We start from the raw sequence: 25,746 nt of genomic DNA, 5'->3' as shown, positions 1-25,746 counted from the left end.
TCACAAAATCCCTGCAGAGCTTGTACACCTACAGACACAGCTGCAGTTACATATATGCTAAATAACCATATGTATATATATATATATATATATATATATATATATATATATATATATATATATATATATATATATATATGTATATATACATATATATATATATATATGTATATATATACGTATATATACATATATATATATATATATATATATATATATACATATATATATATATATATACATATATATATATATATATACATATATATACATATATATATATATATATATATATATATATATATATATATATATGTACATATATATGTATATATGTATATGTATATATATATATATATATATATATATATATATATATATATATATATATGTATATGTATATATGTATATATATATATATATATATATGTATATATATATATATATATATATATATATATATATATATATATATATATATATACATATATATATATATATATATTGTTGCGGATTCCGCGCCCGCCGGCGTGCTGACGGCCACGTAACTCGAATCGCGGCACGTCGCCCACCGGACGGACAATCCAGTCGTGACCCTCTCGGACTAACGCCGGGAACCAGTCACGGGTGGACCTTTCGGTCTCACCGCGATCGAGCCAATCAGCCCCCGCGTGGGATAGGGTTGCTCGCCGACCCGACCTACCTAAGTACCCACGCGGAGGGTAGAGCGGGCGATCGCACCTCGCCGCAGGTCGACTTCGGACACGGGCCACTTAAGCGACCCGTTCCGTACTATCAGAATAACCGAGCGGTGTTATCGTCGACCTCGACGGTTCGATTAATTATCGGGCGTACTCAGCCCACTACCAACCCTTTACGTGAAGCAAGATGAGGGTTCAATGGGGGAAAAGACGAAGCGAAGCGGGAGAACAGTTCAACAATAAAGCACATTTATTCGCGGCACACGGGAAGCACACAAATACAATTCCACCAAAAGCACACAAAAAAAAGAAAACACAATTCCATTTACACAAAAAGCAAATATAAAAGCGAAAACAATGCAGAGCTAATACCGACTACCGAGCACACGGCAACACTTATACAATTCTACTTCACAGACGGCGCCGACAACACATACCCAAAGCCAAGGAAAAGAAATACCCTCAAGGATGAGGCGGGCCTGAGGCCGAGACCGGGTCGCGCCTACCCGTCTGGTGATGAGACGCGGAGCGGCAATGGCGCCTCACTCCGCGGGCCTCGCGGACAGTGCCTGGCAGGGGGTGGGAAAGGGGCCCCCCTTGGTCGCACTATCTCAGCGCGGGGGGAAACAGGAGGGGGTTGCTGATGCTCGGGGTATAGAGGATCTTTATTATCCCTGGTGTGCGTCTCCACCTCGGCCAGGTCGCGCTGCCGGCCTTCCTCGGGCGTGCAGCTCCCGGCACCGTCGCGAGCACCCCCTCGTCTGCCTTCGCCGCTGCCGCCTCTCCGCCTCTGGACTCTCCACCCTGGACTCTTCTTTGGGCTCTCCTCGTTCGACTCTCTTCAGCTTCTCCAGCTACTGCAGGCTTCGGGCTCCAGACTTCCACACTCACCGACTGACGAACACGGTCCTTTTATCCCCCCGTAGCTTCGCCTTTGACCCCCTCCCTTTGACCTTTCACCTCGCTCCCCATTGGCCCGAGAAAAAGTGGGCGTGAAGGCTTTTTGATCCACAAATTTGCATATATCGATCGTTCTGGAGGCGGGGCCAAATCGCCCCTCGCTCACCGATTGGACGGCAAAAAGTGGGCGTGTGTCGTTTTTGATCCGTTTTTGAAGCACAAAATCCGTGATTTTGTACACGCTGTTCAACGTGCGCCCTGCATGAGTCCAACACCGGTACCCACAGCGGGGCAAGAACGGTGGCGATGCTACGGTTGCGAGGTGTGACGGGAAGGTCGTGGCGGTTGTGGTGAAGCGGCGTTGTGGTTGGTGGTTGATGTTGTGGTTGTGGTGGTAATCATGGCGGTTGGTCCAAAATAAAGATAGTAAAAGAAAAACGGCTATCCTGAAGAGTCGCAGCACGTATAAATGACATGTATTCCCACTAGACAACGGGTTTGGGCCTAACTACACATGCACTTACCGAGATACCTCACCTAAGGGACCTGAATGGTGGTTTGCGAATTTGGTAACCACAACACTACCCCCTTCCCTTTTTACAGACTCGTCCCGAGTCGTCAAATTTTCGTGTGCCATCATGTGTAGTTTTCCCCTAGTACATTTTACCTACGGATCCCTGAGTGCGACATTCATGGTATTCGTGTCCCCAAAATAAATAACCTGAGGGCTGCGTAACTACCTAAACAAACTCACTCACACGGACGACTTAAATAAAATTGCCGGCGCTAGACAGACATGCCGGGGGCGCACTCATATGTACAGTACATCTTAACCTTAACTTACAAATTTTACACTAAACCATGGCCCAGGATCACTGAACTCTGCAAAAAGAAAGCAGTTAGCAGGGAGCCAGGCTGCCCACATGCAGTCTCTGGCTCAAAACAATGCAGGTGACAGGGAACGTGGCTGGCTGCTCACACGCAGTCCAAGGCCTTCCTTTTTGAACTGAACGCACTGAACCACAACGGTGCATGGGCCGCACAAACGTAGTCTCCGTGCCAGCTCAAGTGGCACACGCAATGAGCACAACGAATGAATGGATGCAAAACACGGTGCACGGGCTGCCACTGCAGGCCCGTGTTGTAGCTGCCAACAGGGCAGTTCTGGCAGCTTGCAAACTGTTGCTTTCTGATCCTGGCGCACATGGAAATGAACAGGGGGGGGGGCAAAGCAAAAATTGAACGGGGCTGGTGAACATGGGCAGTGGGCATGGCATGGCAAAGGTGAGCAGGCAAACACAGCCCGCAGAAGAAGGCCGCTGCAGGCAAACACAGCCCGCAGAAGAAGACCGTTGCAGGCAAACACAGCCGGCAGATGAACTGGCCGGCACAGGCCTTGAAGTACAGCAGCTGCAGACGAAGTGGCCGGCACAGGCCTTGAAGCAAAACACGGCCAGCCGATGGCACAGGCCTTGCAGCAAAACAACAGCTGCCGATGAAGTTGGCCGGCCTCTGCCTTGAAGAAAAAACAGCCAGCCGATGAAGCTGGCCAGCCTTTGCCGTTCAGTGGAGGTTGGTGGAGGGGGTGCGGTGGTGCTGGCCACTCGGAAGGCGGGCTCGGACCTACCTACCTGTCTCCCTCCCAACCTATCGCCTTTGCCTGTCACTGTACATACCCACTCCCTTAATTTGTCAAACCCCAATTTAGCCCCAACTTATTTTTTTGTTGTTTTTATTTTTACTCCCCCACTATAAATCGTCCCCTAACCCCCTTTATCGTCCTTGTTCGGCTAACCTATTCTGTCACCTAGCCTACTCCCAACCCCTACGTTCCCTTCCCGGAGGGGAATAAGGGAGAGCTAACGTCCTGCGTCGAGGCCCAACGAAGCCTCAGAATGGCCTCCCCAGAGTTCGGCGATCTATACACCAAGTGGGTCCAGCGGCCCACAACGACAGCGAGGGGATGGATGGTGCGGAGGGGTACATCTCCTAATCTACCCTAACCATTTAACTGTTAAACTACCCCGGGGCTTTCAACAAGCGCCTCTCGCTTAAACTATTGGTTCTAACAACCCAGATTCCCGTCGCCTGTGTTGGTGTCCTTACAATTTCGGGCCTCGCCCCCCAATTTTCTCTCCGTGCCCTCACACGGTCTCCTGGCTGGGACACGTGGCTCCCTTTGGCAGGCACGACCCTCTGCCGAATCTCCCGCTATGGCACCCCCGGGCACTACACTGCCTCCGAGCCTACCAGCTCCCTAACACCGGGGAGTGCCCCCCATGGCACCTCCCCTGAAACGCACACGTTGCAGGCTGGCTTCCCAGGCCCCTTTCCGAGGGTCACCCTTGCCCACAACACTGCCCACGCGGTTAATGGCGCCCCGGGCCCCCGCACCAAGCAGGCGCACCCGAGCCCACTACTCTATCCCGGCCCCCCATGGGCCCATGGCCTACCGCGGCCGACTAGCCTGGTGCCCGGGGTACCCACTCAGCGATACTCACCTTTCGCAGCCACGCTCCCAAGCCCGTCAACAGGGCTCCTGCACCCCTCCAAATGGGTCTCGAGCCTACTTTCCCACCAACAACAAAACGACCTCCATATTTCAATTTGACTAACCCAGCTAACTCACTTTACTCTGACCCCGGGGTCCCTTGGGCGGGAGTCACTCCTCCCCCCAATCACTCATCGCACCATGCATTCCCCATTCGCTCCACACACACAGACCCGCTGGCCTCACTCACTCACCAAGCACATGCTTCCACTTCACTCACCAACAACTCTTCAACACACACACCACTGAACTCTGCCATCCTTCTAACTACATCCCCTAACTAACTCGTGCTCCCACGTCGTCCCTTATACTAGTAGCACGTTCCTTTTAACACTACGTAGCTAAGCTACGTCCCCGCTACACATCCACAAGTCTGTCTCTGTCTCCAAATCATAAATTCATTTTATTTCCCATCCTAAATCTCGCTACAATCCCTCTAACTAATCCATTCCACGGACTCCATGAGGACTTACCCCTGCCCCATGAAGTCGGTCTAACTAAGCTAACCCTTCCCCCTAACTAGTTTCCATCCTGTGCCCAGGTAAGGGGGTCTTCCACCCCTTGCCCAGGAATCCTGTACACCCGAAAGTGAGGCTTGCTTTTCTCTTTTTTTTTTTTCTTTACATGCGCAGCACCTGCGCGGCAACTCAGAGCTCGCGCACTTTGCACCTGGCCGTGACGTCATGCAGCTGCACGCGTTCCTCGTCCCTCCTTGGACGGTACCATCCGGCAGAGATACCCCTCCTGCCGGATTCCAACCCCACGTGCAGCCATGACGTCACCGTGCGCATAAAAAAACAAGCCCCACGTCTCGAGGGGTTCCCCACGCGAACACATGTGCTTTGCCCGTTGGAGCTTAACACACACGATCGCGTGGAGAACCCGTCCGGTCCAAATCCATTTACCTGCCTAAACTTTGTCCGTCCGCGGGATCGGCAAATCCACCGCGTGCGTTTCCGGACCGGGACTTCACTCTCGCAAGCGAGCACGTGGCGGTCTCGTGCGTTGCACAGCACGAACCGCGTGCTCACTGCTGGGTGAACCCGGCACGGTCCCCGAAATAGCTACAGCCGCTACTCGGCTTTCTCTCCTCTGTCGCCGTCTCCGTCTCCATTCCACACACGCATACCTGCGTGTTACGACGCACACAGTCCACTCCATCACATTCACACGGGGAGACGCGGCTGCGTGCTCCCGCATGCCAACCGACATCTCCCTCTCATACCGCTCTCACACACACGGTCTCCCTGGCACACAGCGACCTTGCACACGGCCGTTCACTCACGCGTGCGGGGGCACTCACCCGCGGTGCCTCACTCGCACTCCGTGCCTCATCCACACACGGTGCCTCACCCACACACGCGGGGGCACTAACCCGCGGTGCCTCACTCACACTGGCCGTTTCACTCACACACGCGAGGGCACTCACCCGCGGTTCCTCATTCACACACACGGCGACACTCACACACGGTGCCTCATCCACACACGCGGGGGCACTAACCCGCGGTGCCTCATCCACACACGGCGTGCTGGGAAGCACGCACTCCGGCACCATCGCCACCACACCACTCACACGTGGTGCCTCACTCATACACACGGCGACACTCACACACGCGGTCTCTTCCACACACGGTGCCTCACCCACACACGGCGTGCTGGGAAGCACGCACTCTGGCACCATCGCCACCACACCACTCACACGTGGTGCCTCACTCATACTGGCCGTTTCACTCACACACACGGCCTCACTCACACACGGTGCCCCATCCACACCCGGCGTGCTGGGAAGCACGCACTCTGGCACCATCGCCACCACACTACTCACACACGGGGTCGCTTCCACACACGGTTCCGCACTCACACCTTGCACCACACACACAGGGACAACCACCCTGGGGATTTGTGTCCCCACAAGGGTCTCCGGGGCCTCTATACCCCCCAAGCTCTCCGTGCACCCGTCCACAGCACTCCTCCCCTCAACCTCGCAAAGCACGACCGAACCCACCTGGTCGTGACTCACCTCAAGGGGGCAGACTCCCTCCCCTCGTTCCTGGAGGAGGCCATCCAGGTGCTCGCACTGGGTCTCTACCCAGTCCGCCAGCTCACCCCCATTGTCCTCCACTACCTCTGTGTGTGTGTGTGCGTCACTTACCCCGTCTTCCTCGTGTAGTCTTTCCTCTATTTTTTCTATCTCCCGTGTCTCTGCCAACTCTTCACCCTTTACCTCCCTTGTCTCCACTATTATTATTTCCTTTGTCACGGCCTTCATGCCCGCCTGCAGGCTTCGGCCCATGTTCTGCGTCTCACCCCGCAGCTTTTTCATTTCTTCCTTCATGTTTGCTTCCATTCCGTTTATTTGCTTGTTCATTTCGTTTTTCATTTCATTTGTATTTGTATCCATCTTTTCGTTCATGTGTTGTGTATTCGCATCCATCGTCGTTTTCACTTCATTCATTTGCTTGTTCATGTCTTTCATTTCATTTGTATTTGTATCCATCTTTTCGTTCATGCCTTTCATTTCGTTTTTTATTTCATTTGTCATTGCCGCCAGCATGGCGCATAGCTGGGCCACGTCGGGTGCGCTTGAGTGAGCCGTTTCGGCAGGGGTTGGGGAAGGGTCTTGGTGGAGAGGGGGGGGGAGGTGTCATACACCGCGGCCGCTGCCGCACCCACCTCGGGCCCTGGGTTCAGTTGGGCGAGTCCGTGTTCCTGCACAATCAACATTTCCTGCTCGGGGACTCCATCCTGGACCATGGATCCTACACATTCCACATCCATTTCCAACACCCCCGGCTCCCGCTCGCCTTGAGACGCCATCTTGCTTCTCGTGAAGGGTTAATTTAGCTCGCTCGTAATTTGGAGGGAATCGGGGGTCGCTTCTCTCACCCCTGGACCGATTCCCGTGAATTTAATTGGAGACAGGACAGCCCGTTTTCCTGTTCTCCGATACCAGTGCTGCGAGGAGGGCGATGAATTTGTATCGCACGACCTGACACCAGTGTTGCGGATTCCGCGCCCGCCGGCGTGCGAACGGCCACGTAACTCGAATCGCGGCACGTCGCCCACCGGACGGACAATCCAGTCGTGACCCTCTCGGACTAACGCCGGGAACCAGTCACGGGTGGACCTTTCGGTCTCACCGCGATCGAGCCAATCAGCCCCCGCGTGGGATAGGGTTGCTCGCCGGGTCGACCTACCTAAGTACCCACGCGGAGGGTAGACCGGGCGATCGCACCTCGCCGCAGGTCGACTTCGGACACGGGCCACTTAAGCGACCCGTTCCGTACTATCAGAATAACCGAGCGGTGTTATCGTCGACCTCGACGGTTCGATTAATTATCGGGCGTACTCAGCCCACTAACAACCCTTTACGTGAAGCAAGATGAGGGTTCAATGGGGGAAAAGACGAAGCGAAGCGGGAGAACAGTTCAACAATAAAGCACATTTATTCGCGGCACACGGGAAGCACACAAATACAATTCCACCAAAAGCACACAAAAAAAAAGAAAACACAATTCCATTTACACAAAAAGCAAATATAAAAGCGATAACAATGCAGAGCTAATACCGACTACCGAGCACACGGCAACACTTATACAATTCTACTTCACAGACGGCGCCGACAACACATACCCAAAACCAAGGAAAAGAAATACCCTCAAGGATGAGGCGGGCCTGAGGCCGAGACCGGGTCGCGCCTACCCGTCTGGTGATGAGACGCGGAGCGGTAATGGCGCCTCACTCCGCGGGCCTCGCGGACAGTGCCTGGCAGGGGGTGGGAAAGGGGCCCCCTTGGTCGCACTATCTCAGCGCGGGGGGAAACAGGAGGGGGTTGCTGATGCTCGGGGTATAGAGGATCTTTATTATCCCTGGTGTGCGTCTCCACCTCGGCCAGGTCGCGCTGCCGGCCTTCCTCGGGCGTGCAGCTCCCGGCACCGTCGCGAGCACCCCCTCGTCTGCCTTCGCCGCTGCCGCCTCTCCGCCTCTGGACTCTCCACCCTGGACTCTTCTTTGGGCTCTCCTCGTTCGACTCTCTTCAGCTTCTCCAGCTACTGCAGGCTTCGGGCTCCAGACTTCCACACTCTCCGACTGACGAACACGGTCCTTTTATCCCCCCCCCCGTAGCTTCGCCTTTGACCCCCTCCCTTTGACCTTTCACCTCGCTCCCCATTGGCCCGAGAAAAAGTGAGCGTGAAGGCTTTTTGAACCACAAATTTGCATATATCGATCGTTCTGGAGGCGGGGCCAAATCGCCCCTCGCTCACCGATTGGACGGCAAAAATTGGGCGTGTGTCGTTTTTGATCCGTTTTTGAAGCACAAAATCCGTGATTTTGTACACGCTGTTCAACGTGCGCCCTGCACGAGTCCAACACCGGTACCCACAGCGGGGCAAGAACGGTGGCGATGCTACGGTTGCGAGGTGTGACGGGAAGGTCGTGGCGGTTGTGGTGAAGCGGCGTTGTGGTTGGTGGTTGATGTTGTGGTTGTGGTGGTATTCATGGCGGTTGGTCCAAAATAAAGATAGTAAAAGAAAAACGGCTATCCTGAAGAGTCGCAGCACGTATAAATGACATGTATTCCCACTAGACAACGGGTTTGGGCCTAACTACACATGCACTTACCGAGATACCTCACCTAAGGGACCTGAATGGTGGTTTGCGAATTTGGTAACCACAACAATATATATACACGTGTGTGTGTATATATATATATATATATATATATATATATATATATATATATATATATATATATATATATATATATATATAAAGAATTTTCAATCTAATAGTATACACATATTCACATCAACTTGAAATTGCATGTGGTTAGCTAAAAATAGTCCCATGCCCTTAAATGTCACTTTCTTCAAATATACATAAAATGGTTGACATTACACTTTTAACAGTTGTTATGCATCGTGGTAATTTATCGAGAGCACGGTGACTATGTGCAATGCAATTGGATTGTTGTTCAAGTTACACTCGTAAGGGTTATACAAACGATCCACATCAACCATTTCATTTCTGAATTTAAAACATTGCCTTGTTTCTCACCATCTTTCAGAAACGCATTTAATATAATATCTTTCTCACCTTGATTTGGAAAAGATATATTCATGCATTTAGTAATTCTTCTTTACTTTGTTAAATGGAACACTTAACACCACGCAGTCTTGAGAAACAAGGGCGTGGGTGGGGTCTGTGAGCGGAATATTTGATTGGTCGAGATAATGTAAAATATCGTAATATTTTGTCCAGGTGCCGCTAAACGAAAGGTTTTTGAAAGTGCCAATAATGCGATTTGCGTTCTGCAGTGTTCAAGTGTATAAATAATTTGAAATGAAAGAAATATTTTAAAGGGTGTATAATTCATCCTCCGATTTGTGTTCAAAATATACTATTCAATTGAAATTAAGTTGTTCCCTGATCATAAACTGACACTTGTATGCTGACGGACAGACAGACAAGGTGAAGCAATTGGTTAATCCTGCTTTTCGCTTCACGTGCACAGGGCAACAATTATATTTGCATGGGGGTCATAGTGTTGGGAATGACCGCGATGAGGTGGAGAACTGAGCAACTCCTTATCCCAAAAATGTCCCATATGGTCTGCACCTCAGCCTCTCCTAATCAAACTCCTACTGTATGGCTCTTGTGCCGACCCCTGTTTCCAACTAAATACTGAGTTGTAAAAGGTGGGTGGCTGGCACCTTAAAATCAGGCTTGCTCCAGGAAGATGGAACTTGTGAGCTTTGATTGGCAGACTCCTTAAAAGAAGTACAACTCTGATATCACACATACATACTGTACATACATGGGGAGCATGTGGCACAGTGTGCCACTGCATCCACTTTCCATTAATATGAGGGGTTTACAATTTAATTGTATTGTTTTCTCCAATATTAGGGGTTTTCGATATAATAGTATTGTTTTCTCCATTATTAGGTGTTTTCACTCTGATGGTATTGTTTTCTCCAATATTAAGGGTTTCCAATCTAATAGTATTATTTTTCCAATATTAGGGGTTTTTGATCTACTAGTATCATTTTCTCCAATATTAGGGGTTTTTGATATTATGGTATCTTATTCTCCAACATTAGGGGTTTTCGATCTAATAGTATTGTTTTCTCCAATATTATGGGTTTTCATCTCATAGTATTGCTTTCTCCAATAATGGGGGTTTTCGACCTAATTTCTCATCCACAAGGTTTTGTCTGAATCCGTCCATAGCCTTTTGACATTGTGTGCGATCTATAGCTTTAGCCCTATCACTCAATGGTGAGGAACTGAAAAAATTATCGGATCTGGATCCAAATTCAGATCTTCACCAAAATTGAATCAATTATTCCGTGTAACATGCCCAACCTGTCCACCAAGCTTTGTCCAAATCCGTCCACAAATTTTTGAGACATAATGCTATTTATCGTTTTTGGCCTTATCTCTCATCAATGGTGAAGAATCACTTAAAAATTATAGTAGCCAGATACGGATTCGGATCTTCACCAAAACCTAAATAACTCATCCTTCTCACACACTCAACCTGTCCACCAATTTTTTTTCCAAATCCGTCCACAACCTTTTGAGATATCTTGCACACAAACAAATAAACAGACAGACAGGGGTGAAAACATAACCTCCTTCCACCTTTGGGGAGGGGGGGGGGGCGGAGGTTATAACTGAACCATTGCCTTGGTTTCACCTGCTAGCAAGATGTTCCTGAGGATCATTCAACATAGAATAGAAGATTTCATTAAGTGAGTAATGCCCATTGAGCAAGCAAGTTTCAGAAGATAAAGAGGTACGAGAGATCAAATTGCAAATCAGAGGTGGATCATGAAAAAAGCAAGGGAATATACTGTATCAAAGGAAGGTGAATGTCTGTTTTACAGATTAAAGCAAAAGTATCCATCCCCAGTGATGGGAATCGTTTCAGTGAATCTATCAATTTAAATTATTTCATGGACTTTAAAAATGGTTAATTGTGTTGCACTCTTGGTTTCACTCGGAGCCAAAGCTCTGTACAACTCATTCCACCCACCGCAAAATGGTGGTGCAACATGAGGTGGTGGCGGTTGAATTCCTCTTAAAAGAAGACAAAATATCCTGGTTGCGGAATAAAATTTGGCATCAACATTATTCATACCTATTCTCCCATCATTTCAAAAGTAAATGTTTTGCAGTGGATGGATTTCAAATGCAGCGTCGGAAGCAGCCGCTGTAAACCGGAGACAGAAGAATGCATGAACAGACACCACTGTTCAAAATATATAACAGATGATTTCCCTTCCAAAGAACTTCAACACAGGAAGAGACCTTTTGAAACACAAGACTGTGCAATGGTTGCCAACCTATGACAGTTTTTTTTATATCCAAAGCCGAGGCTCATGGAAGAGCAAAAACACTGAATGGATCAGGTTGCAACAGGACAAAAGGAACAGTAGATAGGGGAGGGCACCAACAGTGGGGTTGAAGGACGAAATAGAGGGAGACTTGGACAAACAATGGGTGTGGGGTGGACAGGATGGATACAGAAGGAAACTTCTCTCCCTTCCCACCATCTTCCCTCTCCCACCCCATCCTCCCTCCCCCACCCCCAATCCTCACTTCTCTCTCTCTCTCTCTCTCTCTCTCTCTCTCTCTCTCTCTCTCTCTCTCTCTCTCTCTCTCTCTCTCTCTCTCTCTCTCTCTCTCTCTCTCTCTCTCTGTCTCTATCTCTATCTCTATCTCTATCTCTCTTTCCCCTGTCCTGCTCTCCTCTCTTTCCCCTACCAAAAGTACCCATCCCTTGTGACAGGAATAGGTTAAATTAATCATAAACTCTCCTCCCCCTCTCTCTACCTCCACTGTCTCTCTTTCGTCTTCTCTCTTCTCTTTCTCTCTCCCCTTCTCCTCTCTCTCCTCCTCTCTCTATGTCCATGCTCTACCCTTTTTACATGTTGAGCCTCAAGCACCATTTCTTAAGTCTTTGACATAACGAATCACTTTGCCCAGGTTTGAAACACCAAGCTCCTCGACTCAGAGCATTCTCAACTCAGCACGCTCCAACTGTAACAAATTACATCATCGACTCCAGCGATAATGAAATTTAAGTTTATTGTGGACCTCTTTGAAGATTATTATTAAATGTTATTTTTTAGTCACAATGTTAAATGGAGGTTTTTCTTTCATTAAATTATTGCCTTGCACTGCAACAGCGCTTCTTCTCTCCATGCTCTGAATTCGCCTTCATTGCATCCATCAAGAATTGTGTTAAATCGCATCTCTGACCTAAAACTTTTAAAAACCACAGTTTGCCATGGATGCTCGCTTTCCATCAACCATTCTTTTTTTCCAACTTCAGTGCCAACTCACCCCCCTCACCCCTCACTCTCACTCTCAAAGCAACCATCCCACTCTTCTCCCTCCAAGCCTCCCTCTCACCTCCCCAAACTTCCCCCCTCACCTTGCTCTCACCTTTCCTCCCCCTCACTCTTCCTTCTCTAAGTTGCCCCCCTCTCATCCAACAACCTGCCTCCCTCCACTGCCCTCTCACCTCCATCTCTTCACTCCACCTCCTCAAATCCTCAACTGCCATCTTCCTTGTCTCTTGTCCCCCCCTCTCTCCCAGCACCACAGAGCCTTTTCTCCTCCTCATTCGGCGCCCTCCCTCGCTATTCTGCAATACCCCACACTCCTTCAGCAACCCTCCTTACCTCCCCCCTCGTCCCTCGTCCTACCCTCCCCCGCCCCCTCCACCTCCTGCACCCCAAAGCCTCCTCCCCTACCTCTTCATTAAAAGTGTGGACCTCAAATATCCGGGGCCTTCGCTCAAACCTTTCAGATCTTTCCCTACAGGTTGCCACTGACAAACCAGACATTATCTGCCTAACAGAAACTTTCCTCTCCCAAGACGTGTCTGACTCCCAAGTATCTCTCCCTGGTTACTCCTTCTTACCGTGTATGACAGACCTGAGCCTCGTCCTGGTGGAGGTGTTGCTCTCTTCATCAAAGACTCTATTCCTCACTCTCCCTGCACTGCTCTCACTCCCCCACACCCCAGGAATACCTCTGGCTTCGGCTTCCCCTCCACTCCCACCTCATGTTTATATGTGTACTGTACCGTCCACCGAACAGTGATGACTCCATCTACACCTCACTCTCCGAAAACATGGACCATCTTCTATCTTCTCATCCAAACTCTCTCTTCCTCTTATGTGGCGACTTCAATTGTCATCACGCCAGTTGGCTAGGTGTGGGTACCTCTCTCACCTGCCATGGGACATCAGCAAAAGCTTTCTGTGACTCATTGGGACTGACTCAATCGGTCAACTTCCCAACGCGGATCTCAACCAATGGTACTCCATCTCTTCTGGATCTGATTTTGACAAATTTCCCTGACAATATCTGCTGCTCTTCCTTCGCTCCAATTGGTTCTTCTGACCACGTCCTTGTTAAAGTGGACATCTCTCTGGCTGTTATCAGAGAACCACCTCACCGCCGTCGAGTCTGGCATTTCACTCAAGCCGACTGGCAGGGTCTCGAGCAGCCATCAAACTTACAGACTGGTCTCCTATCACTACTTTCTCAAACATCAACTCATCCTGGAATTCTTTCAAGAAACTTGCTCTTCCTCATGCACAGATTTATCCCCTCTCGTGTTCCGTTGTCTTACCCTTCCTCCCGCCCTTGGTTTACTGAAGCTTGTGGCGAGGCAGTTGTCCTGAAACAACTTGCCTTTGCCTCATGGAAAGCAAACCCAACTGAGGAGCAATCTCAGTTCTTTCCACAAAGCTCGGAACAAGTGTGTATCTACCCTCAGGAGAGCCAGAAAACAACATCTTTCTCATCTCAAGTCTGAACTCTCAAACCTCTCTCCCTCCTCAAAATCCTGGTGGCGTTTAATCAAATCTGTTTCTGGTGTATGTTCCCCCTCCATCCCCTCCCTTACCTCAAATGGCCGCACTGCTGATTCCACACGTGATAAAGCTGAATGTCTAAACTCGGTGTTTGCAGCTAAATCTTGTGTCCCAAACCCATCACTATCTCTACCCACTTTACCCAGTCGCACCCAACTGTCCCTGGACTCTGTATCCTTTTCTCCTGACAAGGTGGAGAGCTTGCTTTCAAACCTCGAGTCAGATTCTGCAACCGGTCCAGACGGCATCAGCCCACGTGTCCTCAAAGCCTGCTCTTCTGCTCTTGCTCACCCTCTCTCTGTTCTATTCACCCTCTCATTTTCCCAAGGTCATCTGCCATCTACTTGGAAATCTGCTAACATCACTGCCCTGCATAAAAAAGGTGCAAAAACAGATCCCTGTAACTACAGACCAATCAGCCTTCTCCCAATCATCAGCAAGGTTATGGAATCCATCATCGCTTCAGACATGAAATCCTTCCTCTTCTCCAATGGCTTGATTTCCAATCATCAATTTGGTTTCAGACCAGGTCACTCTACCCTGGATATGCTGCTACTGCTCTCCCATCAATGGATGGAGGTCCTCAATGCCAGACAGGAAATCCGAGCCGTATCCCTGGACATATCACGTGCTTTTGACACAGTCTGGCACCCTGCACTACTCACCAAACTCTCTTCCCATGGTATTCAAGGCCATCTCCACTCATGGCTCGCAGACTTCCTCTCCTGTCGCAGTCAACGTGTGGCCCTAAATGGAGTTCTTTCATCCCCTCTTCCTGTGCAGGCTGGAGTTCCTCAAGGTAGCGTTCTGGGCCCTGTTCTTTTTCTGGTTTTCATCAATGATCTCTGGGACTCTCTGGAAAATCCTCTATTTCTCTTTGCAGATGACTCCACCCTCTGCCCACCAATCTGTCAACGCTCATCCCGGCATGCAGCATCATCTTCGGTCACTGCAGCTCTGGATAAAATCACAAACTGGTCTAACACGTGAGACATGTCTTTCAATCCACACAAATCCCTCACTCTCACTATGTCTCTTGGAAAGGACCGTTTAGAAAACCCCCCCATCCACTTTCTCAACAATCCTCTGGAAGAAGTCTTTTCTTTCAAGCTTCTGGGTCTCACTATCTGCCATGACCTTTCCTGGGAAAGTCACATTTCCAACCTTGCCTCAAAAGCCAGTCGCCGACTGGGAATCCTCCGTCGTGCAAAGTCCTTCCTCGGCCCTCTTGAGCTCCTGACTACTTACAAAGCTTTTGTCCGTAGCCTGATGGAGTACTGCTCTCCCCTCTGGGCTGGTGCTCCTGCCTCCCACCTTTCTCGGCTTCACGCTGTCGAAACCAGGGCTTTTAATATCATTGGCATCTCCCGCAATGAAGCTGAGTCTTTGGGCCTCTCACTCAATCACCGCAGGTTGGTCGGTGGTCTTTCTGTCTTCTACCGACTCCTCTCCAGCCTTGCCCCCCTGCTCTCTCTGCGATTTGTCCCAACCACATTTCCACAGGGCGCTCAAGGTCCGCCAACAACCCCTTCTGGTAAAACTACCAAAATCACGAATCACTGCTCATCTTCACTCTTTCATTCCTCTTTTTCCCGCCTTTGGAATAAACTTCCTCACTCTATTCTTTCCCATTCTTCACTCCAGGCTTTCAAAACAGCTGTTCACCACCACCTCTTATCTTCCCCCATCCAAATCCTCGATCTTTTCTACCCCCGATAATCCACCCAAGCCCACTTCCTTCAATTCTCCTGCTTTCCTTCCTGAAAGTCCCTGTAATGTCCATCTTCTCTTCGCCATGTTCCCCGTCCCATCCCCATCCCTCTCCCTTCCACAGTTCACCTAATGTGTCTGTTCCCCACTGTTTTGTCCCTTCCACTCCCGCCCCTCTTGTCTCATGCCTCCTTGCTGTGAGTTGTGTGTTAGCTCTCATACGAGCCTCGACCAAGGTATACAAAAAAAAAAAAAAAAAAAAAAAAAACCTTTGTTCAAAGACTTTTAGTTTAGGCTACTGCCATCTTCACGCATCACTGCTCACCTTCACTCTTTCATCCTCTTTTTCCCCACCTTTGCAATAAACTCCCTCACTCTATTCAATCCCATTCTTCCCTCCAGGCCTTCAAAACAGCTGTTCACCACCACCTCTTATCATCCCCCATCCAAATCCTCGATCTTTTCTACCCCCGATAATCCACCAAACCCCACCTCCTTCAAATTCCCTGCTTTCATTCCTGAAAGTCCTGTAATGTCCTTCTTGTAATGTCCCCATGTTCCCCACCCCATCCCTCTCCCTTCCACAGAACTCCTAATGTTTCTGTTCCCCACTGTTTTGTCCTTCCCACTCCCGCCCCTCTTGTCTCATGCCCCCCTTGCTGTGCGTTGTGTGTTCGCTCTCATATGAGCCTTGACAAGGTATACAAAAAAAAAAAAAACAACACTGACATGCTTTGTTAAACTTTGTGATAATCTTCAGGTCGTAACTTAATGCACTGTTAAACAAACTGATTCCTTGTTGTATTTATACGTTTAAAATGTATCAAGTTTGGTATCATGCTCATCTTCTGGTTGAATGTTGAGCTTCATCTGCATGCTTTTCTTTTATTCAAACGCAGTGTGGAAACCTTTCCACAGAAATGGGAGACAGACGGACGCACGGACAAATACCATGGTTCACATAATGTCATAGATGTGTTTAAAAACATTGAGATAGATAAACAATAGTGCATTTCTTATATCTGTTGAAGCAACAGTGTCGGACTAAACAGGTAAATAATGGCCAAAGGTGACACTTACACTGGATTCTATACTTACCAGGCTGGATTTAAATATAAGTATAGTCTGGCCATGATTAGTTAAAAGTGAAGTGATGCCCGTGATTGGTAAAAGTGGAAGTGATGGCCAGTAGTTCGTTCAAAGTGAAGCAATTCCTAAAAAGTTCAGACTTTCTCTGCTACCTCCCCCCCCACACACTTCCCCAAATTGAAGGTGGGGTGGAGGGGGTTGTGAACCCACCTTTAACATGCCCCTTGTTCCAAACTACTCTATCTTCGCACTGATTCTGTATGATATTGGCCCAGTGACCATGGAGTAGTTAGTTAAGAGACATACAGACAGACACAGATTTTTCTGCTTTATATTTATAGATTATAGCAAAGCTTTTGACTGTGTTGATCATGGCTTGTGGATTATGCTGAGAGAAATGGGGATGTCTGGGTTCCTGATATGTCTGATAAGAAGGTTGTACACCAATCAAGTTTATACAGGAAGAACAGACTATGGAGAGAAATGTTTGGAGATGGAAAAAGGGGTCATAGGGGGATGTAATCTCTCCACTTACTTGTTCAATCTTTATTGTGATTACATCATGAGGAAGTCAAATTTGGATGGCATGGAGACTGGAGTCAGGATTGGAGGAAGCTGTTTCAATAATCTAAGGTAAGCTGACGATACCACTCTGTTAGCAGAAAGGAACGAGAACTTGATGAAACTGCTGCAGACCGTGAAGAAGGAAAGTGAAAAAGCTGGTCTTTATTTAAACCTAAAAAATATTAAAATCTAGTCAACTGAGAAGATCAACGTGTTTGGGTTGGATGACAATCATGCAGAAATAGTGAAAAGTTCCATCTTCCTGGGATCGAAGATTGAAGTGAGTGGAGATCGAATGTGGAGAAGTTAATAGATGGTTAGCGTGAGGGAGAATGGCAATGTCGGGATTGACAAAGATGTTGAAAAACAAATAATTGACAATACAAACCAAGAGTAGACCAGTGAATGTTCTGGTATTTACAGTGGCAATGTGTGGATTTGAGTCATGGACAGTGAAGAATGAAGGAAGAAGAGTGACAGTTTTACATATCAGTGGTTGAATAAATTAGATTCCCACGTACATTATGAGCAGTGATGTTAAAAAAGAAACTGTCATAGTTTGGACACATCATACGTGCAGAACATGAAAGTCTGGATAATCAACCATGTTGGGTATATTTGAGGGAAGAAGAGGAAGAAGCAAACCTTGTATATGCTGTATGGATAAGGTAAAGGCTGCAACCAAGCTGCCTCTACCATATCTTCAGGAAGCAGTGCAGCATAGGGAGGTTTGGAGAAATCTGATCTTGATTGTCACCACAAGTCGGACATGACATGACGGAACAACATAACTATCACAGCCTTCTAATCCTGTTCTTCTTTCTTCATTAAACCATGTATCACTTATTGCAACTACATCACACTTCTTGCAAACCACTTTGGCTTCAAACTCTTCATCTTATTATTTGAAAACTCCTGACAGTAGTAGAGACTCTTATTAAACTTTTCCCTTCCTGTTAATATTTTGGTTGCTTAGCCTTAACAATCATGTCAAAAACTACTGTTGGAGTAAAAGTTACTTCATTTACAGGCTCCCCACACTCCTCTAACCTAAAGAAAAAAACCCAAAAAATTCCTTACCCATTTCCCACTGAAAACCTTGCTGCCCTCTTTCTGTTTACCTGTGGCCGTCATTCTGCAAACACTCCCTTCGCTCCTGAAATGATTCCCACTGCTTCCTCAACACAAAACCTTGCTGCCAACACCATTCTTTCAACCATAAGTTGAAATTCATTGCTTCATACATGAATTCTAGTATTTTCTTTCCGATTTTCAGAGAAGTACCAGCAAAACCTTACCTCACAAGTCTCAACTCTTTCCTTTCAGTCAGCCACTGAATATCATACACCTATTTTTGAAGTCCTCCAGGTAAATTTATACACATATATACACAACTCTATGTCCACAATATTTCATGGTAACTGAATCCATCATAAACAAATTTGCAGAAACTACTCCATCATAAACGAATTCATCATAAACTACTCTGTCATAAACTAATTCATCATAAACTACTCTGTCATAAACTACTTCATCATAAATTACTCCATCATAAAGTAATTCATAATAAACTACTCTGTCATAAACTAATTTATCATAAATTACTCCATCATAAACTAATTTATCGTAAACTACTCTGTCATAAACTAATTCATCATAAATTACTCCATCATAAACTAATTCATCATAAACTACTCCATCATAACCTAATTCATCATAAATTACTCCATCATAAAGTAATTCATAATAAACTACTCTGTCATAAACTAATTCATCATAAACTACTCTGTCATAAACTAATTCATCATGAACTACTCTGTCATAAACTAATTCATCGTAAATTACTCTTCTTCTTCTTCCTCTTTCGGCTTGCTCCCGTTAGGGGTCGCCACAGCGGATCATCCGAATGATCCGCATAGTGATTTGGCACATGTTTTATGCCGGATGCCCTTCCTGACGCAACCCTGGTCGCCTCTTATGACACAGGGATCATCATAAACTCCTCTATCATAAACTAATTCATCATAAATTACTCCATCATAAACTAATTCATCATAAATTACTCCATCATAAACTAATTCATAAACATCATAAACTCCATAAACTCCATAATTCATACTCCATAAACATCATAAACTAATTTATCATAAATTACTCCATCATAAACTAATTCATCATAAACTAATTCAACATAAACTAATTTATCATAAATTACTCCATCATAAACTAATTCATCATAAACTAATTCATCATAAATTACTCCATCATAAACTAATTCATAAACATCATAAACTCCATAATTCATACTCCATAAACATCATAAACTAATTAATCATAAACTACTCCATCATAAACTAATTCAACATAAACTAATTTATCATAAATTACTCCATCATAAACTAATTCATCATAAACTACTCCGTCATAAACTACTCTATAGTAAACTGCCCTGTCATAAACTAGTATAATAAACTACTCTGCCATCGTACACTCTGCCAACAAACCATCGTACACTACTCTGCTGTAAACTACTGTGATAACCTACTGTCGTAAACTACTGTCGGAAATTACTCCTTTGTAACTACTCCATCGTAAACTGATGTCATAAACTACTGTGATAAACTACTCTGTCATAAACTACTCTGTCTTAAACGACTCTGCCGTAAACTACTTTACTCTAAAGAAATCGTCAACTACTCTGCTGTAAACTACTACTATGATAAACTACTGTCGGAAACTGCTGTTGAAAATTACTCCATTGTAACTACTCCATCGTAAACTAATCCATCGTAAACTACTCTGTCATAAACTAATTCATCATAAACGACAATGTTGTAAATTAATCCATTGTAAACTACTCTGCCGTAAACTAATTCGTCATAAACGACTCCATTGTAAAGTACCCCATCACAAACTAATTTGCTGTAAACTACTCTGTCGTAAACTACTCTCTGCCATAAACTAATTTGCTGTAAACTACCACATCGTAAACTACACTGCCATAACCTACTCCATCATAAACTACTCCAGCATAAACAAACCATCACAAACAACTCTGTTTAAACTACTCTGCTGTAAACTACTCTGTCATAAACGAATTTGCCATAAACTACTCCATCATAAACTACTACGCTGTCAACAAACCATCATAAACTAATCTGTCGTAAATGACTCTGCTGTAAACTACTCCATCATAAATTAATTTGCTGTAAACTACTCCATCATAAACTAATTTGCTGTAAACTAATCCATCATAAACTAATTTGCCATAAACTACTCCATCCGAAACTACTCTGACGTAAACTACTCCATAAATTACTACACTGTAAACAAACCACCATAAATTACTCTGTCGTAAACTGCTCTGTCGTAAACTTTTCTGCAGTAAACGAACCGTGATCAACTACTTAGTTGTAAACTTCTCCGCCGTAAATGAACCATCATAAACTACTTAGTTGTAAACTTCTCTGCCGTAAACAAACCGTCATAAACTACTTAGTTGTAAACTTCTCTGCCGTAAACGAATCGTCATAAACTACTTAGTTGTAAACTTCTCTGCCGTAAATGAACCGTCATAAACTACTCTTTCGTAAACGAACTCTTTCTTAATTACTTTGTTGTAAACTACCCTATTGTAAAAAAAAAAAAGTCCATCATAAACTATACGTAGTAAGTCTCCCCAAAGCCACTGCTATGTTTGTCCTGTGCTGATATGGACATTTCTGTTGATGTGAAGTGGAGTGAGGATACCCTGTTATATTCTAGTAGATTCCATGAGGCTGTATATCATCTCTATTATAATACCAAGCTTGCACACTAAAAACTCGGCTCGCCGTCACACGATCCCTATGAAATTGCTGTGGCACTTGGCGGACATGCCGACAATGTTTGGGAAGTCTTGGCGTTCCATAGTACCACTTGCATTTTGCACAATGCATATTTTTGTCATTACCCGTGTACGGTCTGTCATCTGCTACCAGTTATGTTGTACTGCTATCCTGTGCATGTGCACGGGTATCGCTAGTACAAGTATCTTGCGTGCATGTCTGTCTCTTCAGAACCCGTTTCTGCGCCACATGTTGTGTACACCTCATAGTTGTGAGTCACAAACGCAGTGACGTAGACACATCTGTGCATGAGAATTGCTCGGTGCTCTTGTTGTTGGGCTATCTTTGCCATTCGGTTGTGTTTGCCATCAGTGCTATTTAAGCTTCACTTTACCAAAGCTATGCGACGTGTTTTAGTTCGATACTCTACATACGTGGTAAGGAGGAGGCATTTACCTCGACCGGTGCTTGGTATAACACCTATGTCATATTAGTTTGAAGGAATTTATATCTATATTGTTGGTAATTAATAACCACAACTACCTGTTTTGTGCTGAAAATCTATGCGGCAGCAGATGGGGATAACAAAAGGCCGGTATGGTGGATAATTAAGAGATTTCTGGTCAACGAGAACATCAAAGGTGTGGACATTTACTAGACCATTCTCTGCACAGTATAATGATGATGATTGTCAGCTGTCAAGGTGATAAATATAAAGTTTTTTTTCAAAAACTTTTCTGTAAAATCAAACGTGAACTGTATATATATATATATATATATATATATATATATATATATATATATATATATATATATATATATATATATATATATATATGTATATATATATGTATATATATATATATATATATATATATATATATATATATATATATATATATATATATATATATATATATATATATATATATATATGTATGTTAGGCTTACTGTAATGATGATGATTGATGATTGTCAGCTGTCAAGGTGATAAATATAAAGTTTTTTTTCAAAAACTTTTCTGTAACATCAAACGTGAACTGTATATATATATATATATATATATATATATATATATATATATATATATATATATATATATATATATATATATATATATATATATATGTTAGGGTTAGTGTCATGATGATGATTGTGATGGTGATATAATGATGATGATTGTCAGCTGTCAAGGTGATAAATATAAACTTTTTTTCAAAAACTTTTCTGTAAAATCAAACTTGAACTTTATATATGTGTATAGATATACACATACATGCACAATGTTTGTTAAATGTCTAAGTGCTGCTCAAAGAATTTTTAAATGATGGAGGTGTTCACACACAGGCTTGACGAGACTGCATAAATGCACAGGTGTAGCCTGTGGAATGTTCCATGGACTTCTTGGGTAATGCTTACTTCGAAAGGAATATGAACATAGTATCCCATACTCGCTTGAGCAAATTATACAGGGCACGATGAAAAACAACTAATTACTATTGCGGGGTCTTAATGATGACTAATTAAGGTTCCCGTCTGTGACAAGTTGTAATTAACACCATGTGCCGCTCCCCGCAACAAAATCTCTGCCCTACCACAAAAATGCCACAGGGTTGCACAAGATTTCTTTTATTATGCAGCAATACAAGACAGAATTAACAAGTCTTCAAGTTATTTTTTTATATTTTAAAGTAATAATTAATTGCCATGCAATCATTAGCATAGCAATTATCTCCAGTGCAAGGCAAAACTCGAGATAAGCGTGTATCGTGTTTATGTCCTAATGGTTAACACTCAAGCTAGAAAGCTTCATGCATCACGGGGTGATTTGAAGCCCAGGCACCCTGAGTACACCCACTTTTAGAGCGTACCTGTCACCTGATGCCACACAAACCTACTGCTCATGCATCAACAACAGAGCAGAAACTTTTTGCCTCTCCAAGTGTGTTGTTGGCGACCTCGTGTTATTTTTCTTACTTGTATGTTTTTTTTTTGTCCACAGTCTCAGCTCAAGGACAGAAGGAAGGAAATGCCTTGGAAGAAACAAAGGCAAAGTACGGACAGTGGCACGCGTGAACATCACCAGCAAGGGAATGAATTATTGAAGGATAAAGATGGAAACGGGAGAGGGGGGAAGAATGTAGTAATCAGTGACTAAGTGAGCTAGGGTCAACGTTAGGAAATCTTCAGCTCTCATCTGGCTTATCCATTCACAAGCAATGGGAGCGATGGATATAAACAAGTTACGATGACACCTTTTTTACTATTCCCTACCTGGTGCAAATTTTGGGGGGGTTTTTTTCACCTGTAAAAGTACGCATGTTTTCCTTGTTCGGTCATTCGTGCATCCGAGCAATAGTGCTGTCGGGACGTGGCCCTAACTTCACGCTACATGTTGCTTGACTCATCATCCATGTTCTTTTACACATATATATGTATATATAAATGCATCAACTTGCATATATATACATATATATCATAGCTTTTTAAGTCTTTAACCACCTACCTGCGCCCAAGCTTCATTAAAGTCATAGCAGACTCATTACAATGAATTTCTCTGGTCCTCACTAATTGCTCCCCGGTCGTTTCCTTGCCAATTACCGGACAGCCTGTGCTGATTGATGCTCTCCAGAGACACCAAGATACAGATTCAGCCCTGGGGTGAGGTCAGTCGGGGAAGGGATAGGTTAGGGTACACACGATGAGGTGGAATGGCAGGCACAGGGTGGCCACAATGTCTTGTCACCACCCCTTGTAAAAATTGTGACATTGCCTTTTACCATATTAGCTAACAAAACAGAAGGGTTCTACAAGTTTATTCCACGTACATTTGCAGTACTCTTTAACTTTATTACATGTTTTATAGCATATGAGACGAGCCTTAAGTGTCCAGTGGATTCGTTTGTGCTCCATCATTGTCATCACAGAGAATAATTTCGACGTGAACCCAGACACTGACAACAATCCGTTATTCCATGATGTAATATTGCTTGTATCACCCATGGTTACATTCACTCAATGTTAAAAATGTAAAAAAGGAAACTAATTAACACTTTGGAAAGTTTGGTGTTAGCTTAATGGTTAAGGTGGCTGGCTTAAGATGTTAGGGTCTTGAGTTTGAGCCCCTTTCGGCCGTTGACTTGACACCAGGATGGGGTTGACTCAGCCTGTCATCTTTCTGAGGTCGGCGGAATGAGTACCAATGGACTGGTAATAGGGGCACTGCATCAGCGGCATAGCTTCGTCAATAACCAATTATGCAAACCATCAGCGATCAGGCTGCACACGAGAGTGTGTGTGAGTGTGCGGCAATAGAGGACACTGCATCTCAGTGGCACAGCTGTGCCCTCAGAAAATGAGGCAACTAGCAGCTGCAGGCAGATAGCTAATAATGATGCAGCGAGCTGATGATGCAACCAGCAGCTACAGGCTGCACATGATAGCTTGCTAATGATGCAACCAGCAGCCACAGGCTGCACATGATGGCTTGCTGATGATGCAACCAGCAACCACAGGCTGCACATGATAGCGAGCTTACACTGCACATAAATCCAATATCACAATCTTTGCAATGGGTGACAAGACATTGTGGCCACCCTGTACCAAATGGTAAGCACCGATGTAACCTTATTTATTTACCACTTTATAGTCTTTTCGGTTTACTTTAATGTGCCTCCAGAAAAAGTCGGTTATTCAGTTCGATGCATATTTTTTTGAAAGTAACGATGAAAATAATTGAAAAGCCTTTGATTTCAAACATCATACAGTCAGTGTATGTTACATTTCATTATGAGAAATATTTTTATGCAATTGGGAAATAAATGAAAAAAAGACAACTTGTGCAAACGTTCGACAGATTCACACGAACAAAAAGGTGTGAACTTTCCATTTCAATGTGAACTCTCATTGGTTTAAGAGAAGTCGATTTTTAAATGTCTGCTGATTGAAGGATCATCCAAGATTCCAACGTCACCCATCTGCAGCGACGTCACAAATCGTACACTTTTTGCGAACTCATTCTCCCAGCAAAGGAAATTCAGGATATTTTCAACCTGGATTTGATTTCCATTCACGTCGCACCGATTAAGGATTTGATTGATCTGCCTGTAATTAACCAAATATATCTCTGAGCATTCATAAGCCTCTGTAGTTAACCCTCATCCTGAGATACAACCAGCCTTCTCCCAGTCCGATAAACATAAACCAGTGTGGTTGTCACCCACCATGAGAGATCCAACTTGTAAACATAAACGATTCCTGATGATCTGACAAGCGAATAAGCAGTCTGAAAATAGTTTAATGATCCGATCACATCTCCCATGGCACCTTCGAGGGTACAGGGGTTTTTGAACATCACGTTGGTTTTATTATAATTTCCCTTGTGCAGCATCTTGTCTTGTTCACCTTCCACTAAGAGTCCATATCATCATGCATGAGTCTGAGTCCTACAAATTAAGAAAAAGAAAACGTCAAATGCATCAACTTGCATTTAATTGCATTTTTCA

General features: G+C 45.1%; 1 long non-coding RNA gene across 1 annotated transcript in view; it reads left to right on the top strand.

The window, feature by feature from the left end:
• Positions 1 to 24,904, top strand: part of LOC147017501 (uncharacterized) — a 107,508-nt gene extending 82,604 nt beyond the window's left edge. Inside the window, exon 5 of the long non-coding RNA XR_015049744.1 lies at positions 23,244 to 24,904. This is a non-coding gene — a long non-coding RNA (uncharacterized LOC147017501). The remainder of the gene's footprint in view (positions 1 to 23,243) is intronic.
• Positions 24,905 to 25,746: the final 842 nt, after the last annotated feature.

The sequence above is a fragment of the Eptatretus burgeri genome, chromosome 11 (genome assembly GCF_056783735.1).
Source record: "Eptatretus burgeri isolate ZD-2024b chromosome 11, Ebu_testis_v1, whole genome shotgun sequence".
NCBI lineage: Eukaryota > Metazoa > Chordata > Myxini > Myxiniformes > Myxinidae > Eptatretus > Eptatretus burgeri.
This window is presented reverse-complemented; position numbering and strand designations above follow the sequence as displayed.